The sequence below is a fragment of the Hoplias malabaricus genome, chromosome 5 (genome assembly GCF_029633855.1).
Source record: "Hoplias malabaricus isolate fHopMal1 chromosome 5, fHopMal1.hap1, whole genome shotgun sequence".
Lineage (NCBI taxonomy): Eukaryota > Metazoa > Chordata > Actinopteri > Characiformes > Erythrinidae > Hoplias > Hoplias malabaricus.
In genome coordinates this window covers 5,011,704-5,028,792 of record NC_089804.1, presented here as the reverse complement: position 1 = coordinate 5,028,792, position 17,089 = coordinate 5,011,704, and the positions used below count along the sequence as shown (strand labels likewise).

The 17,089-nt window shown below is 41.7% G+C and overlaps 1 pseudogene; it reads right to left on the bottom strand.

The window, feature by feature from the left end:
- Nucleotides 1–998: 998 nt before the first annotated feature.
- On the bottom strand, nt 999–15,353 carry LOC136697976 (cytochrome P450 2J2-like; annotated as a pseudogene).
- Between the last annotated feature and the right edge of the window lie 1,736 nt (nt 15,354–17,089).

Genomic DNA, 17,089 nt, shown 5'->3' with positions numbered 1-17,089 from the left:
GGATTACAATCAACACTGACGAAGACACTGACAAGGAGGAGGAAAGAAAGCGGGACCTAGGCGGAGACAAGGACAATAACAAACAGAGCCATGTGCTGAGAGAGCATATGGCGGGGAAAACAGACATGACAGGACGAGGGCGTGACAGTATCTAAATAGTGTAACTGTATGTAGGAGTAAATGACTGAATCTGGTTTCTGTCAATGTTTCAGTGTACTGTAACTGTACATAGGAGCACTAGCGGACCCAAGAGGGGTTGGTTTATATTTTAGATAATGTGTCCTCACAGTTTCTTGCAATAAATTCTGTACCCTCTAGAGCAAGAAAATACAATAATGTGGTTTAAGGAATGTCCTTACATCATAATATCATTGCTTTTGTAGCTCTAGTTGGGTCCCTGTGTCGTTCGCTGGGTGCCCGTTTTACTTTTTGCTGCTGCCTTTCAAACAGCGTAAGTCCACCACTGTGTAGGGGTAAATCTGGTGTCTGAATCTGATGTCTGTCAGTGTTTCAGTGCACTGTAACTGTAAGTAGGAGTAAATGGCTGTAGCTGGTGTTTTTCAGTATTTCAGTGGGCTTTAATGCAGAAATAAAAGATGTCCTCTAAGGAAGAGATGTGTAAACTGCTGAAGGTAACAGCTCAGTGCTGGTTTCTCATGGTGAAAGACATTTTGCTGAAGTTCAGTATATCACTTTTAAACATGGAACTATATGCACTGACTTTAAATAGGAACATACAGGATTTAGGGTCAAAAATGGGATAAATAGAAGTTTATGATTAAATTTTGTGTATTTTTTTTTATCATATGACACCTTAATATGTTATTGTAGTATTCAATGTATGTTTTTTTTTTACTAAGAATGATCTGCTTATAAAATTGTTGTGATGTAAATTCATTATTTCATGAAAGTTGTAGTCATTGATCATACTGTGATGTCTTAGACTTGACTTGTTTAATTTATTTATTACATCATAATTGGGTACATACAGTTTTATAAATGTAATAATTAGTAATTTCTAATATATATATGGTATGGGTGGTCTGCTGTGACTCAGTGGGTGGTCTCTCTGCTGCGGCAGACTGTATTGAAAGGGAACGGTGAGCGGACCATCCCCATAATACCATCCAGGTTTGTTGGTGGAGCTCCTGAAGGCCAGGAGAACTGTAATCTCTGGAGCAGAGACGTGAAGAATATGAAAAGCTCTGTCTTTGCGAGAGTCTCACCCAGACATGACCTCGGACCTGCAGAACCACACACACACACACACACACACACACACACACACACACACACACACATTACAGTACTTTATTAGGATTTAACATATAAAATAAAACATCATAAAATCCAAATAACGGTTCAGAGTCATTACACAGTACATGATTAAATTCACAGTATGCATTTCTCATGGGTACAGATGACAGCGTCTTCTCCAGATAAAAAGCAGTTTTACATGAATAGCCACTCGCAGTAAGTCTCCATCAGTGGCTGATACTTTAGGACTTTAGAGGTGTAACACAACTCCATATATCCATTGTCAGAGCATCCAATTTCCACAATCACCACACACCTCCTTCCTTCATTAATCAGAACAATGTCAGGAGAATTCGGGCTGTTACGAAAAACAATCTGACACTCTTTCAATTTCTTCTAATGAGAATAGGGAGGTATCAGGCTACTCACTTGGAAGATTTAGATCTAACAGTTCTTTCCACTGAGGACTTCCACAGTTCCACACACACACACACAAAGTATACACTTCATCTATTGGTGCTTTTCCACTGCATGGTTTCTACACTACTTGACTATTTTCACATTTGGTACTCGATACCTGGCTCATTTTCCACTAACAAACACCATCACTAAGAGGAACAGCAGGCTTTGGAAACCAAAATAACGGCATTGGTTACATTAAGTACTATTTACTCATCATGCAGTGGAAAAGTGGCATAAAGTACCCCCTAAAGCCTGAGTAGATTGATAAATCAATGTGATCAGTTATTGATCTCTGATCAGACTTACCCAGAGAAAATGGCACAAAGGCGTCATTTTTGCAGAACTGTCCTTTCTCGTCCAGAAAGTTCTCTGGGTTGAACGTGTCTGGATACTTCCAGTGCTCTCGGTCAGTCATGATAGCCATAAAATTGACCATGACCTGTGTTCCCTACCATGGGGAAAAAGGATACTGATGTAGAAACATTTTAACCTCAGAGTAGGGGTAAGGACTGAAGGCATTCCATAATATTTCATTCCTGAATTCAGCCCAAATCAACTATTCATTCTTTCATATGTCTCTATTTTACATCAGTTCATTTCTTTTCATCCGTTTTATTCATCCTTTCATCCATCTTTGACATTGGCATTTCCATCCATTCATACACTCCTTCCTTTAGCTTCCTATTTGCTCAACAGTCATTATTCCTATTCAATAATGCTGTCCTCTTTTCATACATGCATCCATTCAGACTGCTCAACCACTCACTCCTCCATCCCTCTGTGGTTACCTTGGGCAGGTGGTAGCTCGGCTGGCTTTTAGCCCAGTGCTGGATCTCATGGATGGTGGCGTGAGTGAAGGGCAGCTGTGTGTGGTTGTCCATGCAGGGAGTGCGGTCAAACCCCAACACACTCACTATCTCCTCATGACAATGCTCTGGAATGTGGTCCACCAATGACCAAACCCATTCACAGTCTTGTACAGTCTGTGGGGACATTACTTAGATTTCCAGTCATTTAAATACACAGTACACTTAATTATTAATATGAAAGTACATAGTATCAGTAGCTACTATCATAATAAAATGAAATGTTAACATTAAAATTCTGCATCTTTCATATTGTTTCATATGACTATTTGTTCTTTATTATTTGTGTCCCTGAGATATTTCTCTATGCCCTCTTCTGTACCTTGTATTTCAGGGTGGTTCATCATGTAAATGAGAACCCATCTGATTGTAGCGGCGGTCGTGTCCGTCTCAGCCCCGGACAGGTCAGAGGTGGATATGACCAGATTTTGTTCATGAAATGTTTAGTCTTCATTTGGCTCTTGCTGCTCAAAACAAGAGAGAAACAATGGCAAACAATGGTAAACAAGTCCTCTTCACTGTACTTTTCAAAAATAAGGGACTTAACTATCACTGTGGAGGTCAGCACAAGTACATCTTCAGTATCTTTACTTAAGGAACTTGTAGCACATTTTTGAGGAACATAATGGAAAATGTTCGCCTTATTCCACTATGTCCCCTTCCAACAGTTTGTTTATTTTGGCTTTTCTGAATTTCCGGTATCAGTGTAACGTACAGACGCATTTGTGAGGGCTAAAGGTGTAAAGTCTGTTTTGTGATTTATACAAAAAGTGCAAAATAACAGCAGCATTAACAGTTTAAATCAATCGTTTGTGTGTTATACTGTAAGTGCGGGAGGGAAATTAGCGCAGGTCTCAGAGTGGACAGGGGTCAAAACAGTGGCTCTCTGATTTCAGGGGCCTTTTCATAAAATTGGGTCTGAATACTCATATCATACCAGAGCAAATAAACCTCACGAGAGCACATCCCACAGAAACTGATTTATAAAGAAATGCTTTGCATAAAAATTGCGTGTATTTATGGAAGGTTTGAACCATGAAAACCAAGAAAAATTTGTGCTCTTTCCACAATGTGAAATTTGATGATGATGTCATGTAGTAAAATAGAGAATTGCATGTAAATGCAAAATCAAATCAAATTTATTTGTAAAGCTCTTTTTAGAACTGATGTCACAAAGTAGCTTCGGAAAAAGGTAAAGGGACGGAGTTAGTTTTAATATGTTTGGGTGAATGTAAAGCAGAGAATGTGAACATTTCCAGAGTGTGGCTAATAACTCCGGCAGATCTGACTATGACAGCTTTAACTAAAAGGAGAGAACCAGATCAGACGCAGGAGCATCCTGAAACACTGGCATCCCTCTGCTCCACCGTCGACAAACCTGAGTGATCACGTGACGCAGCAGACAACATCAGCGTCTCAGTTTACTATAATTCCCTGTGTCCATGGACCCCCTGGATCTGCCATCTTTATCTGTGGGGGAGCATTAACTACCAAAACCTAAACAAATGAGTTTCATTCCAGAGTTGGGGGGCTTTATAAGAAAAAGCTCTTCCCCCAGCTGAGGCCTTCTGAATTCTGGGAGCTATTAAAAATCCAGTACTCTGTGATCTGAGTAAACGTGGAGTCTCATAAATAGGAAATAGTATCTTGAAGGTATTCAAGAGCAAGCCCATGTAGAGCTTTATATGTTAATAACAGAGTTTTGTAATTAATGCGGAATTTAACAGGCAGCCAATGAAGTGATAAGAGAACAATCCATAGGAGTTAAACTCTTCATGAAGGAGGCTCTCCAGGAGTACTGGCCCAACGTTTCCAAGTCTTGCTCACCTTTGTCATCTCCACCAGGTAAGCATCGATGAAGTCATGAACATTTTCTGGGTCTAGAGTCTTCCTATGCTCTTCCACAACTTCACGCCAGAACCCTGTCAAGGTGTTGCCATTCCACTTTATCTTCTGGTGAAACCCTGGAACGTGTTTAAGGAAAGGAGCCAGGTTGAAGATCTGCAGGAGAAAAAAAAAAGTAAAGACCATGTGTGCAGCAACTACAGAAGCTGTTTCAGACTGGAACACATTTATCTTGGCATGGAATCTTTAAGGAGATGTGTGAATAGGTTTTACAAAATGAGGCTTTCCCCCTTCTCCCCTTACTGTTTGCTAGCAGACCATCGCAGTCAGTGTTTCTCACACAGAGACTGTCCTAGTTAATCTTAGCTTAAAGATGTTCGTTTCTTTTGTTTCATTCCCAATATTTGATCAGTTTTATCCCTCAGTTTGTAACGGCTCACCTAGGAGACGAATCGAAACCTGGTCGTGTTAAAAACAATGCAGCTTCCTAACTGAGCTACCACACATTTGTTATTAATTGGATCCAAGAGCGGACAAGACTGAGAGCAAACAAAACAAATCTCAGAATAGGAAATAGAATGGGTTAAAACTAATGCAAAATGGTTTTCCCAAAACAAAGTCTCTAAACCAGAGGGGAAGAAAGAAGGAAAGAGTACAAACACTGTAAACAGAAAGAAATATTTATTTATTACATATAAAACAGCTGTAGAAGCTTGAAAGGTCTCGAGAAGAGTAAAGAGAAGAGGGAGAACTCAGCCCTCTACCAAAATTACCAGCTGTTTCTTACTGCTCAGGTTGGGACAAAGATCCAACAACACGTCTCTGAGTTTCTATGCTTATAAAGACCTGCTTTCAGGTGCTGATCATCAAGCCTGATTGGCTTGAGAGATCATCTACTGCCTCCTCCTGGTGGCTGGATGTGGTCTAGCCCTGGAGCCAGCACTTACACAATTACTAGCCATTTCCAATTAAATGCTTTTAGGTAAACTCCACTGATCACACAGTGCCACCAGCCCTCGGGACGATGGGGCAAGTACACACTTCTGAAGAAACATTTTGCCATACATCAGACTTTTGCACATCAGAGGAGAATGCAAACTGCCCAGGTCTAACACAGCACGCTTTATAGCATGATTTAATTATGATTACATTTTGATTTAAAGGGGACACCTACGATTATGGGGAAACACTGTTCTCTCTGTTTTTTTATGTTCAGAAGCTATTTTTTTCCTCTAGTTGTGTCATTGCTGGACGTTACCTGAGCTGAGAATGATCCAGCGAGACGGATGTTTTCACTTAGCATTCAAAGAAGTTCAGCAAAGCACTTGTCGTCGTACTCAAAGCAGTCTCCGAAGATGATGGAACAGATGATGTTGGAGACTGCATTCATTATGGGGTGGATGGGGTAAAAAGGCTTTCCTTAAAAAAAATCACAGGAGGAATGGACATGATGAGGAAAGATATGACAAAAGACTCTTCCAGATGTAGTGGATATGATGAATATGTATTAATTTCTAATAAGAAATTTTGACTTTCTGAAGATGTGATTTTATATACCCAAGCTTTCGCTAGTTTTCAGAGACATCTCTAACCAAGATCGGAATGTGAGATTAGCATCCAGAGCAGGCTCGTAAAACCTCACTCCAGGACGTTTTACGACCCAAGGTCCCAGGGTCAAGAGGAGAACCTCTGCAAAATGCAGAGAGACACACAGACTCAAACTTGATTAAAACTGTTCTCTCACACATTTTGAAAGATTGTTAAACAAAACAATCACAAACCTTAATTCTCATTGGTTTAAAACAATTTGTTTAGTTGGTTAATAATTATATAGAACATGGTTGTCTTTTTCTTAATGATATTACTTTGTGTTAACATATAATCTTTTATATTGCAAAGTATGATTCAGAATCCTGGGATATTCACTCACCAGGGATGGTCAAGTCTTTGTCTTGTCAAGTGTCATAAATTCTATGTGATGCCACTCCCAAGGTACAGGAAACAGCCAATCAGGAGCAAGAAAATCTCCAATTCTCCCTCATTGAGGACGAAGCAGGTATTCGGGCGGGTTTTCTAAACTCTGGTTAAATACCTGTGGCGTCAAATGACAAGAGCTTTTTTTTGGCTTTTTGGGTTTTTTCCCCTTTTTCTCCGCTGTTCGACTCTTCACTTCAAGGCTCCAGACACTTGGGGTGTTATCTCTTCTAGCCTTTTTCAAGACTAAAGAGTAAAATGACCTGAGTTTTTAAAATGACTCTGCAGGCGCCAGACTCATGGCTTTCTTAAACAGTCTTGGACCTTTAAAGCGTGGTACAGATAGAAACTACAGATTAAGAAAAGCTATAGTTTAACCCTAGCGAAATTTCAACATCACACCCAGAGCATGAAGGCAACCTTAGACCTCTGACCCTCAAAACGACGACAACGCCAGGAAGAGGACAACAGCAAGCCCCCTCAGAATGAACTTCTGAGATGAGGCCCCAGGAGAGACCTGCATGGACATGTCTCTCTCTCACAAGGCGGCAGATCAGCGACGACGAAGTATCCCCACAGAGACCTACAGAACGCCACCAGCTCCGACGGCTGCGTCTGAAAGCCTCGGGAGAAAAGGAACGTCCACGGCTGCAACCTACAAGGCCTGCATCTGCAATTTTCCAGGAAGTCGTGCCGGAAGGCACCATCAGCGACATGGTCCCTGTCCATCTCCGGATACGTAAGGTCACATGGTCTCATGTCTCTCATGGCTCATGGGTTGGTACTGAAAGTTTGCTGGGATAAACAATAGCCTTTCTTAGAACTTAGGGTAGTAATTATCATAGAGAAATTCCCTCATATTTATCTCCCTGTTCCCTCATATCGCTGTAATCCATTTCATTATATGAATGTCTAATCAATATTCATGATTTGATATTACAATTAATAAACCAGTTGTGTGATAAAACCAATCCTTGGTTATTTGTTTGTGTGTGCACCTTTCTTGTATGGAATTATAACTTCTAGTTCAGATTCCATTTCAGAGTCAAGAACCCACAGCGGGTCAATGAGCATAATTCATTAATAATAGTTAATTCTAGCTAATTCTGCTGTATGTGAAGATGGCCTTGTCTGAGCTGAAATTAAGACACTGCATATTAGTTAATGGCTCCCAAACATGGAGATTAGCAAAATGAATTAAATAATTAATTAGTAAAAAAATAATAATTAATTATCATTGACTCCGCTATGTAGTGCTTATGCCACCACAACGTGTGCATACTATTTCCACTACACAGCATTCATTTATTCATTATCTGTAACCCTTATCCAGTTCAGAGTCGCGGTGGGTCCAGAGCCTACCTGGAATCATTGGGCGCAAGGCAGGAATACACCCTGGAGGGGGCACCAGTCCTTCACAGGGCATACACAGCATTCACTTCAGTTAAACCCAAGTGAAATGTAGTTCAACACAAAAGTATAAAGGTGGATTTCTTGAGGATCAACTTTCTCATTCTCAGTGCAGCAGTGACACTGACGTGGTGGTGGTGTGTTAGTGTGTGTTGTGCTGGTGCGAGTGGATCAGACACAGCAGTGCTGCTGGAGTTTTTACAAACAATAGGAATTCATAGTACTTAAGCAGTCATTAACACAAGCTGACACACACCAGGACCAGCCTTCTACTTTATCTATTTATTTTGTAATCCTCTGGTCAGCTACCTTCCTCTTTGAGCATCTCTCTGATGAGATACTGTGCCTCTTCAGCCACTCGTTCCTCCACGGTTTTCTTTCCCAGGCCAAAGTTACGTAGTGTGTGAAGGGCAAAACGTCGCTGCTGCTTCCAGGCATTACCATATGTCACCAATATGATACCTGTGAGAGGAAAAGAAGAGTAGAGACAGAAAGGAGAGGAGATATGGGGCCATATAATATTTAACAATTCTGGGGTCTTGAGTAAAATATTTTGGTCAAAACACCACAAGCCAGGCAGCAGTGTTCTCCTCTCTGTCTAAACAGCCCTGTTTAGAACGGCCACCATCATCACCTGGTGAGAATGAGTCTCTGTTTAAACCAAATGTAAGGTCCCATCACTGAGTTTCACGGAGCAGAAATGCTAGCTTAATCACTTTTGCTCTGTTTTCCCTTTTAACTTTTCCCTTTTTATATTTTCCCCTGTTTTATTCTGTACTCAGTTTTTTTGGTGCTCCATTTAACCTTTGGCTCTAACATTAATGCGGATCCATTGAAGAGGCTCTGGTGAAGTGGCTGCTATCTATGGTAGATGTAGAACTATATCAGAATGGGGAATTTCATCCTATATTTCCAGACTTAGGCAGATAACAGAAAACATACTGTGATGCCTTGTTTCCCCTTGCCTGGGTTTGGTGGGAGGTCCAGATTCCCAAATTAATAAGGTAATGCACTAAAAATGGAATTTCAGTGTGACAGCGACACTACCTGCTGTGCCACCGTGCCACCCCTTCTTCATAATTTGTACTTTTTAAAATATTACCTCATTTTAAAAAGTAATTAAAAAGCTCTTATCCACATGAAAACAAATAAATATAAAATACAACTAAACACAGCATTGCATGTACGCCACAAGTTAAACCAAACAAGTCAATGAGCATTGAGTTACTGACCATAACCCTCAGTGACCCAATCAGATATTGGCACATACGGCCTCCCAGCAAACACAGCTCCATTCTGAACGAACGCTTCCTTCATTATCTGCAGCGTATTAATCACGATTACTGGACTCCTGCCCAGGTAGATGCAGGTCATTTCACCGTATTTCAGCAACTGGAGAGGAAGCAAAATTACACAGATTTATGAAATAAAAGTAAACACGGTCTTGAATTTCTGATTGACCTTTAGGCTCCAAGGTGTGTATTGAGCAGATTACAAACATACATCAGGTAAAGTCTGTGTCAGGGTTTGCAAGGAATGTGTTTACTGAGATGTTTTATATTTATAAACCAAAAGATCATCTAAGAATTAAACAAAACAGAGAAGAGACAAACAATAGTCAGTGTAAAGAAACAAAGACTAAGAATAATATAAACAGGGCTGCACATAACATTTTTTGGTCTAGTTCTCAAAGGAGCACCTAAAGATTTTGCTTGGTGCTCACCTTTTACAATTCAGGAAATACTACAAGCATTCATCATCACTACCCTCCTGACTGCTCTCATCACCCTCTTCCTCCCTTTCAAACATGGTGAATTATGATGAGGGCTGACTTCTTTCTCCCTGATTTAGCCTACGATGAGCTGTGTGCATCCATAAATCAACAGCTGCCTTAGGGTCAAATGTCTCTGTTGTGATCCTAGACAAGAGGGTGTGCATCAGTGATAAGAGTCGCAAGTCTGATAGGCGGGATCTGTACTTATTTTATCATATGGAGATGTGAAAATGCCCTCTCACATGCCGCACTGCTCAAGGGCAGTGTAAGGGACAACAGAATTACTTTGTGAATGTTGGAGTAACTATCTGGATTGCTCATCTTCACTATGTTGACCAAGTCATACACAGAGGAGGCTGCCAAACGCTTCCCTGACTGCTTTAAATGCAGCCATTCTCTTAGAGTGGCATCTCTGTCAACAGACAAGCTGGCCTCATTTCTGGAGCATGTTACTCAGTGTTTTGTTACCAAAACTGTGGAGGTGCTGCATTTCTTGAGGCCAAGTTGAAGGATCAAATACTAAAAACTGATCGCATGATTTGAGTGATTCATATCTACTTTCAAACTCTTGAATTAAACCTCTCAATACATCAGTCTTGTCCCTGTCAGCATCAGCATTTGAAACAGCTTCTTTCCTGTACTCGCCTTCACTGTCAAGCAGTAGTGTCAGCTGTCCAATAGCTACCATGAGCTCATCTTTGCATTCACCAATAGTCAGCTTCTCTTGCTGGAACCTGAGAGATGTGAAGTGCAAAATCTTTCCAGTGTCAAGCATGTTGGCTAGAAAACACTGAAAACGCTCTGTGCCTCTGTTTTAGTTCACTGCCATCACTTGTAGCCACATGAATTTGAATGGCAGGTAATAGCCTCCATATTTTCAACAAAGTCTCTTGTCTCAGTATGGAACCATGCGATCAGCTGACTTAGCGCAGTTTTCGAGTGTGTGGGCAGTACACAGGATATGTACAAGTGAATCCCCGATCGCAACCATTTGACGCAATTTGGGAAGGACCCCGTTGTAAACTCCAACGTTCACCGCAGCTCCGTCTGTGCATATGGAAACCAGCTTCGTCTTCCACTCATCCCCTAAACCACAAGCATGGAAGAGCTGCATAAGTCCATTCACTATGTCCTGTGCTGTTCAGTTCACACCCAGATTAATTAATCCAAGGAAATCTGAGGTAATCTCTCCGTTGTTAGACACAGACACAATGTACACAATTTCCTGCTCCAGTTTTGTTATGTCTTCTGATCCATCAAAAAGCACACCCCAGAATTCGGCCGCTTTCAGTTTTTCATTCAGTTCTGAACTTATTGACTGTGCAATGCACTGAAGGATGCGGGCTCCCCCTTCTTGTGAATGATATGCGTTGCCGACGTTCACTCCAAGCCTTTTAAAAAGCACAATATCCTCCTCATATGAACGCATGGGACGTGCATGCTTTGCTTTGTGAAAGGCCAACAGAACAATATTACAAAGTGCTTAACGCTGTTCTTCATTGAGTTTATCCTGCCACCTGTCCAGGGGTGGACTGGATTTCTGATCAAGGCTGCACCTGTTATCTATAGTTTGCAGTATTTTCATGTGCTCTTTACTCTTCTCGTGCTTTTCAAAAGCTGGGTGGCTGAAATTTTTTGTTCCCATATAAAAAGGCACTGCTTTTATCTGCAAGACTGGGATTTTCATGGCATAATCAAATAAGCTAACTACTCTCTGGAGCCCGCCTATGTTATCGTGGTCCAAAAACGCCAAACATATGGTGCGAAAACACGCTTCACGTTGTAATTCACGTAGCGCATCGATAATTTTGACCACGCATGTGCACCTGCGCACCACTTATGTGCATCCCTGAATATAGACAATAACTAGATAAAACATGAAACAAAGAAAGAAAACAAATCTCCAAGAAATGAAACACAGAACAAAGACACAGAGATAAAAGGGGTTTCTAAACAAACAAATAAATGAATACAGGCTACAAACTTTAGCAGGGTGTTGCATTTATTTTTTGGGATTTTTATTCTGTAGATTTGCCAGGGAAAAACGTCTGGGAAATCTGCTCACACCAACACATCATCTCCAGGGAGAAGGTGAGGTCACTCAGAGGTTGAGTGTGTCTCTGGGATAAACTATAGCTCCCTTTAAGAATTTAGATTTATTATAAGGTTATTAATCTTCCCTTCTCGTGCATTCTGTAGTCCATTTTATTTATTCATTCATTTATTGTCTGTAAGCCCTTATCCAGTTCCAGGTGGTCCGGAGCCTACCCAGAATCACTGGCGGTAATGATTCCAGGTAGACTCTGGACCCACAGCGACCCTGAACTGGATAAGGGTTACAGATAATGAATGAATGAATGCACAGGTGCATATTTCTCCAGCAAAACTGGCGATCCTAGCTTCTAGAGATCCTAGCTTCATGGTGTTAAAAAATGTTTTGATGTTGGTGGTTCAACATGAGGTTTTAATGATTTTTGTCAGAACAGGAAACATGTAATTTGTCAGCTGCACGCTGGTTACTTGTTGCCTTGGTGTAAAAAAAGAGGGCATCTGAGGACTGAGGATCTATTCTTTTGAGGATTGAGGTAGAATTGGAATTTTTTTTTTTTTTAAACACTAGAGGGCATCTGAACTCCAAAACTGGGTCCAGCTGGTTCTACAGGTTAGAATCCATCTTTGGGACAGATCCCAGTGATGCCATAGACCAGAGCATAGCCCTTCAGAATCCAATAACATTGGATTCATGTGTGTATGAGAGAGAGTGTGTGAGAGAGAAAATGGGACAAGGATTGAGGTTGAATTGGCATTTTTTTTTTTTTTAAAACACTACAGGGCATCTGAACTCCAAAACTGGGTCCAGCTCGTTCTACAGGTTAGAATCCATCCTTGAGACAGATCCCAGTGTTGCCATAGAACAGAACATAACCCTTCAGAATCCAATAACATTGGATTTGTGTGTGTGTGTGTGTGGGAATGGGATGGAGATTGGGCTAGAATTTGCCCCGGCTGCATCTAAACTGGATATCTGTCGGGAACCGAAGGTCCTCCTACCATTGCTCCATTTACTAAGCCAAGTTTGAACCTCTCTGCAATCTGTCAGTTACTTTTTTTAAATTGTTGGTTGTTTTTGTGCGTGTTTCACTTAGATAGCTTCTGTTATTACTATATTTTACTCTAAAGCAGAAAGACATATTCCAGTCAAAGTAAACAGTTTGATTGACAGTCCTAGGCCATCAGTTGGTAGGAGAAGGGGCACATTTACACCCATACCATTTTCTGTTGATGGCTCAGTTAGTACAATTGATCCACCTGATCTTGAAGTGCCTGTGGCAGACAGTGAAGGTATACTTCCTGCATCTCACCAAACTGGTGTCTCTCAAACATCACATCCTGTCACTGCATCTACGCCAAATTGCACACATGATCCATCTAGTTTGGTTGATCAAATGAGCAGCATAGTACAACAGATTAGCCAACAGTTAGCAGTTAGCATCTTATCTCACATTTCGTCATCCAGCCCACTAGCTTCTCATGTAGCAAATACACAAGCTGACATTAGTCATAAGTCTCAGTCCATGAACAGTCAAGTTGATCTGTCACAGGTTCAGTTGGTCACACCAAGGAAAGTTAAAGAACCTCCAACCTTTAAAGGGGATGGCTCAGACAGTCTCTATAAATGAATGGGAGGACCTTATGAGAACTTTTATAAAAAGGACGAAGCTCAGATTTGAGGAGCAGGCTGAAGAGATCCTTGTGCATTTGTGAGGAAAAGCAAAAGATCGTGAGATTTAGGATTCGAAATAGTAATCTTGACATTCAGAACCACCCTGACAATTTATAGCCTTCTGAGGAAACACTTCAGCTGTACTAAGTATTCTTCTGTTCCCCTAGCTGACATTTACACAATATTGCCTAAGGACAAGGAAGGTCCCTATGATTATTGGTTAAGACTTAAAGCTGCTGATACTGCTGCAGAACGTCTAAATGAACAGGGTAGGTCACTAGACAATACTGCAATGGAAGTGACACGTATGTGTAATGTGGCAGCTCACCCAGGGGTGGATTGAAACAGGGCAAGCCACCAACAGAGCACTAGAGAAATAGGCCTCAAGTGCAGAGACACACAAACAACCCTAACTCTGGAAGTTAGGAACACCGAGACAAAATGAAACAGGAAAACTGATCAGCTCAGAATTGAGCAAAAGAAAACAAAGGCAAGAGAGCTTCCCAAAACAAAAGGGAGGGACAAGATGAGACAAAAGAAATTAAAGATAGAACACAACTTATTTCTAATTATTTAATTATACTAAAAAACAGTAAAGAAAAGATAATATTGAATCCCAGGAGAAACCAGAGAGAAAGCTCTGGTGGAAAAACAGAAGATAGAGTGACCCAGGAGAACACTCAAGAGCCTTTACCAAATTACCAGCCAGACTTGCACAGCACTCTGAAAAGAGGAACCCAAGACTGAGCACAGAGGTGTGTGTTGGCTTCCCTTAAGTAGGAGTAGCCCAGGTGGAACCAATTGCCCAAATTAAGAGTGTCTCTGTCTCCCTCTAGTGACTGGGGTGGCTTAGCAGGCAGCCTCACCCCAGCCCCAGGCAGACCTCTTACAGTATGTTCATTAGAAACTGCCCAGGCAAAGACCTGGCCCTTAAATTTAGATCCAAGCCAAGTGGTCAGTGAATGAGGTACAGGAAGTGTTGAGTGAGTTTCATGCTGAAACAAGCTTCACATCCTCTGCTCCTGTGTACACTGAGAAAAAAAAAGCAGTATCACTGTGAACAAAGCAGAGGTGTGTCCTAGCCCAGTTGCTACTTCCAGCAGTCAAGTGGTGCAGCTACCGTCTAGCTCTGACCATAGTAGTTTAGCTCATGTTGTGGAGATGCTGGAGAAAATATTGCTGCGTGATGCTGGAGCAGTACAGTCTGGCTTTCAGAGAGGAACTTCTAATAAGCTGCCCAGAATTGAAGGCTTTGACAGCACACCTTGCTCTATCTGCAATAATGTCGCTCATTCTACTCTTTCACACTGCCGTGAGAAGAAACTATGTTTTCAGTGCCATTCAGCTGGTCACATGCCACAACTGCACTGAGAGGACAAGTCTTTCCCCTCAGCACCAGGGAAACTAGCCAGTCTGCACTTTGGGGAGGGCAGCGCAGATGAGCATGGTGAGCCTCCCAACGAGAAAATAGGAGTTGATGACATTCACGATAGTGAATCCTTTTATGAATCTTACACTTCCCTATGTCTTTGTCCAAAACATACATTTTTCTTGGTTCTCAGAGAATCGCAACAGCTGACAGCTTGTTCTATGCCTCAGTAGATGTCCATGATGGTCTTACTTTCAGAGCAATGATAAACAGTGGATCAATGGCTTGCACCCAAAGTGAAGCTGCATAAGAAAGCATTTTGCTGCACTGTCCTGGCGTTATGAGGAAAGAGGTTGAAAACATTGTTATTGTTGGATGTGGTGGTAATCATATTACTCCTAAGGGCTTGTATGTCCTTAATGTCACGGTCTATGGGTGTAAGATGATCATTCCAGCACTAGTTGTGCCAGGCCAAACAGAGCAGATGATCTTGGGGAGTAATGCAATCACGCACCTGTTAGCATCGCTGAAAAGCAGTTATTGGAAGTTGATGTCCTTACCTTGCAGGGCTCAGCATGATGAGCTCCATCAATTCATGTCACTGTTGTCCAATACTGAGAGATGGAAAGGTGAATCTGTTCCTGAGAAAAAGTGGGCACAGGTTAAAGGGTTAAAAGAAAAGGTTACAGAGTACACAGGTTAAAAGATGTGTGATTCTTGAGCCAAGATTCTTGTATGGGGCAGGTTACCTGATTCGTCATCAATGTCATCAGGCAGCACAATACTTGTGGAGCCTACACAATCAAGAGCCAGGCCAAAGCACATACTTGTTGGAAGAATCATCCCTTCTTTGTGGGGTAATGGGTGGGTGCCAGTCAATCCCTCCAGTCATGCTGTTGTTTTGAAAAAGAATGCAAAGATTGCGGATGTTTCTCTCTGCGTTGTGGTGGAGGATCTGTCCACTCCTAATGAGGTCCGTTGTGCCATGCAATGCACTCAAATTGCACAATCACAGTCCAGGTCAAATGAAGACATGACACAGGTCTTAGAGACTCTAGGATTAATGGATCTAGACTTAAAATCTTGTGAGTTATCACTGGAATGGAAGGACAAGCTGTTCTGACTTATTGAGCAGTATGAGTCTGTGTTTTCCAGACACAAAATGGACTGTGGTGAAGCTAAAGGCTTTGTGCATCACATTTACTTAGTCAACAGTAAGCCTTTCCGGTTACCCTACCGGCGTATTCGTCCATATCATTATAAGGAACTGAGGACTGTTTTGAATGAAATGGAAGAAAAGGCCATTATACAGAAGTCATGCAGTGAATATGCATCACCGCTTGTGTTGGTGTGGAAGAAAAACGGTGATCTTAGGATTTGCACCAACTTTAGATGGCTCAATGCTAGAACCGTGAAGGATACATATCCATTACCTCACCAAGCTGATACTCTGGCAGCACTTGGTGGCAACGCATTCTTCTCCACCATGGACCTCACGTCAGATTTTTATAACATCCCTCTCCATGAGGAAGACAGGAAATACACTGCCTTTTCATCACTTTTTGGGCTTCATATATACACTCGTCTTCCTCAGGGGTTATGTAACAGTCCTGCCACGTTCATGCGTATGATAATGTCTATATTTGGTGACCAGAACTTTTCAAGCCTACTTTGCTACTTGGATGATCTTCTGGTATTTGCTCCTACTGAAGAGGTCGCCCTCCTGACGATGGAGATGGTGTTCTCCCGACTGGCAGACCACAGTCTTAACTTCTCACCTAAAAAATGCTCCTTCCTTCAGAGGTCTGTGAAGTTTCTTGGCCACATCATATGTGAGGAAGGTTTTGAAATTGATCCAGAGAAGGTCAAAGTCATCAGTGACATCCAGGCAACAGACCTCATGGAGGATGACAAAAAGTCACCATGTGCAAAGAAGATCAGGTCATTTTTAGATATGGTCATGTATTATCAGTATTTTCATTGAGGGGTGCTCTGCAAAGGCCAAAGCCCTATTTAAGCTCACTGCTGAGCCTGGCATACGAAAATTTGGGAAGAGAGGGCGCAGAACCCCCAAGAGAGCAGCACATACCAAACTGTCTCCATCTGACTGGTCCGCTGAATTCCAACAACTGTCATGAGGTTCAGAAATAGAGTGATGATTACGTTAGAACAGGGGTGTCAAACCAAATCCATGGAGGACCATGTGGGTGCAGGTGTTCTTTTCAACCACACAAAAGCCCCACACTACTGAAAGTCAAGATCTATTGATTAGTTCCAATGATTAAAAACAGGTGGTATGAGGTGTGGCTTCTGCGTGGTTGGAAAGAAAACCTGCACCCACACGGCCCTCCGTGGATCTGGTTTGACACCCCTGCATTAGAAGGATGGTCGATAACCCTACACTGCAT